General features: G+C 33.4%; 1 protein-coding gene across 3 annotated transcripts in view; it reads right to left on the bottom strand.

Moving 5' to 3' along the window:
- The window catches only part of DTNBP1 (dystrobrevin binding protein 1), a 125,981-nt gene that overhangs the window by 86,282 nt on the left and 33,699 nt on the right, over nucleotides 1–6,000 (bottom strand). The gene's annotated exons all lie outside the window — the stretch shown is intronic.

The raw sequence follows: 6,000 nt of genomic DNA, 5'->3' as shown, positions 1-6,000 counted from the left end.
AACTTCTTTTCACCATCCTGGGAACTCCTTTTGTTTCTTTTCTGAACTGGATGGATCCTCTTAGAGCAATTCATTTCTCTTCTATGTTTGATCTTCCTTCTTCTTGATTTATTCCCTTGTCTTTAAAGCATATCCTCCAACAGTTTCTTGATAAAGTATGCACATGAGCTAAATTTAAGCCCTTGTGTGCCTGGAAATGACTATTTCTTTATACTTGATGAAAATTTTGCTAAGTAAATATGAAGTAAAAATCATTTCCTACTTCTAATGTTGCTAGAACACTGAAGTTCCTTTTGATATCTAATCTTTAACATAAGACCGTTCTAAAGGCTTTTATGATTTTCATTCCTAGTGAAGTTTACAAAAATATGTATTGACACGGATCTTTTCCCACTTGTTGTGCCAAGTACTTGGTAGACCCTTTCAAACTCTTTCATATCTTTCAGTTCTGAACAATTTTCTTGTACTTTTTCTTTAATAAATTTGTCTCCTCTTTTTCTCTCTCCTTTCTTTCTGAAGCTCCCAGTAGTCAGATATGGGACTTAGGAATTAATGTTCTAATTTTCTTAACACTTAGCCTTTCTGTCTTTTTGTTCTCTCATATAAAGTCTTAACATTATCTTCCAATGCTTCGGTGGAAGTTTGCTACTTCTCCTATCATGTACTTTATTTCTAAGAGCTTGTTCTTGTACCATCCTGTTCATGTCTCATATATGCGAAATGGTCTCTTATAAGATGGCCTCCTATATCTGAGACTATTAATTATTATTTTTAAGTTTTCTTCTGCTCCCCTCAGTCTCTTATTCCTCTGTGGCTTTTAAATATATAAAATTAGTTTATTTTCTATTTATTTTAGTCCCTTTCATGTTGAAGATTTCCTCAATTGGATATGCTTCCTCAGCTGTCCATTCATATTTAAGAGTGAGGCACCAAAAAGTTGATTAGAAGTCATGTACAGCGGTGTGGGGCTCATTATCAGATGATGTTAAGATGCAGACTGCTTCATCAGAGAACTTACCAAATGCCCATACCTGCAGGTCTTTTCTCTTGAGCTGGTTAGTTTCTCATGTGAAGCCTCCAATATTCTGCATAGGGGATGTAAGTTTAGCTGCCAGAGTTCTGGCAGCCAGTGAGGAACGAGACCTAAAGAGCCTCACTGTTCCATATGTAATCTTTCACTTAATTTCTCCGTTTTCAATATAGCAGTAGCTCTATTCTCCCTCAAATGTGTCCAGACTATTCAAGTCTGGAGCCTCTTCGGTGCAGCCTAGTGCCACTTATGAGCTAGGGTTAAGGTAATCACATGACTGAGAAAATCAGGGCATCTAACTTCTCCAAATATGTACTTTCAACACTGCTTATCTTTTAAGGTTCCTGGTGTCTTCAATGCATGAACTTTTCCAGAGCTCTGCGGGACACACCGCATGCTTCACGTCTGAGCCCCCATCTACAGGCACTGGAGTTTCTGCTTAGGCCTCAGCTTTCTCTGCTCTGCTAAGACAGCTACTGCACATCATCTTCCAAAATGTTGAAGACATTTCCTCTGCCAGTCTTCTCGTTTTGGGGAATTACAACTTTAAAGAAGTTCTTTATTATCATGTTAGCAGAATTTCAGTGAAAATAAGTGACTGTGTTCAATCCACTGTGTTAAATGAAAGTTCTGTATCAATCAAAACTAATCTGTTATCATTACACTAACCTTCATCATATTCCAGTTTTGATACCTAAAGATTGAGTAGAAATAACCAAGAAAGAGCTTAAAAGGTAAATAAAACATCTCTGAATAGTAAATGTTCTACATGAATTATTTAAAAGATATTTTTGATCAATCTACACTTTACTGAATAAGATTGCCCCATTTTCTCAGTACTACCAACTTAAATTATTTCTACTAAAACCAATTATTAATCAGCCACATATAGTATACGTATATGTTTATTTATAGCTTAACTAAATAAATTGCTTCCAAGAGATATCTTTGAAAAGATCCTTCATCCTTTTATATGCTGAATAAAATTGGTTAAGAGTTTCAGAAAGATTATAGTTTATAAATGGCATTAAGCAATGTTTCATATTCAGTATTTCCACTGTGTGTTTAGACAGGCAAGTTAACTAGAATTGAGAATCACCAGTGATTCTGTGAGCTAAATGGGCCTTTTATTTGGCCATTAAAACAATAAAAAAAAAAAAAACTGTCTCTTATGTTTCATAATCCTGCAAGAAAGATTCATTATCTCTCTTTTACAGATAAGAAAGCCAGATAGGTTATTTGCAAAAGCTCGTACATGTAATCAAGTGGCAGAGAAAAATTCAAATTCAGATCTTCAAAGACTTTTCACAATAACAAAAACAAATTGTATTTCTGTTAATAGTTTTGAATTAAATCAATAGTAATCATTTCAGAATAAAAGTATAACTTCAATTTAAATCACAAGTCTAATACCTTACTAGACCATTAGATACAAAATACTTTGGCATTTACTGATGAATATTTATTTTATAAAGATGCTATAAGTGTTAACAAATAAATATCTACACATATGTAATTTTTTTCCAAAGTCTTGGAGAGTCAATCACAGTACAAGTTAATTTAATCAAGAAACAAAACACTTATCAATATATATGTACCCAACCAGAGAGCACCTAAATACATAAAACAACTATTTAATAGAACTAAAGGGACAAACTGAAAAAATAAAATAAATAAATAAATTATAGTAAGGGACCTAAATACCCCATTGACAGCTACAGCTAGTATCATCCAAACAGAAAATCAGTAAGAAAATATTGGCCTTAAATGACACATTAGACCAAAAGGATATAATCAACATTTACAGAGCCTTCATCCCAGAACACCAGATTATACATTCTTCCCTAGTGCATGTTGAACATTCTCAAGGATATATCATGTTAGGACACAAAACGAGCCTCAACAAATTTAAGAAGACTGAAATCATACCAAACATATTCTCCAACCACAATGTTTTGAAATTATAAATCAACTGCAAAAAAATAAAAAAGTGGGAAAACCCACAAATATATGAAGATTAAACAACATGCTACTAAAGAACAACCGGTCAAAGAAGAAATAAAAGGAGAGATCAAAAGATATGTAGAAACAAATGAGAATGACAATATGAGATATCTAAACTTTTGGGATGCAGCAAAAGCAGTAATAAGAGGGAAGTTTATATCATTATATCCCTATCTCAAGAAACAAGCGAAATCTCAAATAAACAACATAACATTACATCTTAAAGAATGGAAAAGGAACAAATGAAACCCAAAGTCAGCAGAAGGAAGGAAAGAATATTAGAGCAGAATTAAATGAAATAGAAAATAAAAAGACAATAGAAAAATCAATGCAATAAAGATCTTATTCTTTGAAAAGATTAATAAGATTGACAAACCTCTGACTAGACTTACTAAAAAAATAAGACTCAAATAAACAAAATCAGAAATGAAAGAGAAGTTACAACAGACACCACAGAAATACAAAGGATCATACAAGAATACTATGAAAGACAATATGCACCAAATTCAATTATCTAGAAGAAATGGACAAGTTCTTAGAAATATATAACCTTTCTAGACTGAATCAGAGAACTGAAAAATCTAAATAGACTGATTAACAGTAAGGAAATTGAAACAATCATCAAAAACCTCCCAAAAAGTAAAAAGTCCAGGACCAGATGGCTTCACTAGTGAATTCCACCAAACATTCAAACATTTAATACCTCTCCTTCTCAAACTCTTCTAAAAAACTGAAGGGGCAATACTTCCTAACTCATTTTATGAGGCTAACATAACCCTGATACCAAAACCTGGCAAGGATAACATAAAAAACTATAGACCAATATCGCCAATGAATATAGATGCGAAATTCCTAAACAAAGTACATGTTGATTTAAATTTCTCATCTTTAAAATTTCTCACCAAAACTCTTAGGTTTAAAAACTGTATTAATCTCATGCTGTCCTTAAAAAATGGGAAGTAAATTTTATAATTTTAAAAAATATGGCCTATCAGATTATGACATATTTGCCATTATTTTATCTATAGATTTCAAGCTACTGATTATAAATTAGTAGTCCTCAATTGGCACACTATTTTTCCTTACATATTTCAGAGTAACAAGCATTTATAAACATTTAAGTTTATTACAAAGATGTAATTTTTTTAGAAGTCTTTCAAGTGATAGTCAAGAAGGTTCTAGACTAAGCAAAGCTTTACAAAGGGATAAGATATAAAGGAAAGTGAATGGCTTGCCAAAGAGCACAGAGTTAGTGACAATGAAGCCAGGACTTAGGTCTTTTGACTTTAAGGACAGTGCTCTTTCTACCCTGCAACTCTGCCTCTAAAAAGATAAACACTCTATCATTTCAATTATGTAAAACATATTAAGATTTGTTTGAAACATTTGGGTTTTTACTAAAATTACAAGTGATACTGTTTGCCAAACACTAAATTAACTTTCATTTCTAACATATAAATTATAACATATTAATTAAAATGCATTTCAGTCATTGGGTGAGGGTAAAGTAAATGACAAAATTTCATAGTTCCAAATTTTATTACTTTTCTATCTAATGAGATTAAGCTGATTTTATGAAAATCTAAAATTTAATTTTATATATTAAAGTATCAGGTACCATGTTTCAAATAATTAAAATTCAGTGCATATGGATAGAAAAACTGCAATATTCACATAATTATTGTGTTCAACTAGCCAAAAATACATAACTGGTATTAAAAATATAGAATACTCTTTTATTCATAGTTGTATAAGTAATAATACAAGTCAGCCTGTTCTGGCTACCTGATATCACGTGCTAAGCACTGTTCTAAGCACTTTATTAATTGAATCCTTAGAATAATCATATAAAAAAGGTCCTATTATTCTTCTCATTTTATAGATGAAGAAACCATGTAACTTCTAGGGTCACATGACCTGTATCCAAGTTGCCCAACTTCCGGCAAACTTCTTTCACAATTCTAAGCCTTCCCACCATGTTCCTTGAAATTATTATTGCATTATAAATACACTTACTTCCATGATTAACATCTTCACAACAGAATGTTTTCCTACTTTTTCATTTAAAATTGCAGACCAGCCTGACCATCTCTAACTCTGCTACCTTCTTCTTGAGGGAAATTCTTCATCTCCAAAAGTCCACATATTAGTTTGGAATCCCATGGGTGCCAACACTTACCCACTCATTAAAAAGTCCTTCCTCTGACAAGGACTCTATTCTTAACGCTTCCATGCAACTTCCTGTAATCTTCGCTATTAAATGAAATTTATGGACAGTACTTCTATAAAAATTCATATATGTACAAACTTTCACAATTTTATCCGTGGCCCCCTTGGAGCTCTTTTAAAACTCTTCCACTCAGAGTCTGCATACGACCCAATCCCCACCCTTCTCTCAAAATGTGGTCCCTAAACCACTCATATCAGAAACACCTGGAACGCTTGTCTAAAGCAATACCACTGAAATTAACTTTAGAACTGGACTCTCTCATGATGAAGTCCAGGAATCTGCATTTTAAACATTCTCCCCAGGTGATTCTTATGGCTCGTTAACATTTAAGACCCATCCCTAGGGACACATGGACCTCACTGAGAATTTCAGAATACTCAGTTTTCATCTCTACCCTACCCCTTGGCATTATTCTAGAAAACTTTAACATCAATGTGATGATCCATAATACACCTACACATTAGCTTCACCTCTTTACCTCTATGTCCCATCGACCAGCACTTCCTGTCCATGTCAGCAATCCATTCCTCCTATTGCTACACCCTAGATTCAGAACTGCTCAATTTATCAATCGTCTTAAAATCAATAGTATACTCTGCCCAAGCTATCCTCTCCTTCTTCCACCAAATCTGCTCTTCAGCCTCAGCCAGACGCTAATCCTATGACTTCCGTTTTCTTTCATCTAGCAACCTCCCTCCACTTCCTGCTCTGCCCAGCACAGATGACAGTCTCAGGC

Source organism: Pteropus alecto, unplaced genomic scaffold (genome assembly GCF_000325575.1).
Source record: "Pteropus alecto unplaced genomic scaffold, ASM32557v1 scaffold121, whole genome shotgun sequence".
NCBI lineage: Eukaryota > Metazoa > Chordata > Mammalia > Chiroptera > Pteropodidae > Pteropus > Pteropus alecto.
The sequence above is the reverse complement of the archived record's forward strand: the minus strand, read 5'-3'. Positions and strand labels throughout refer to the sequence as shown.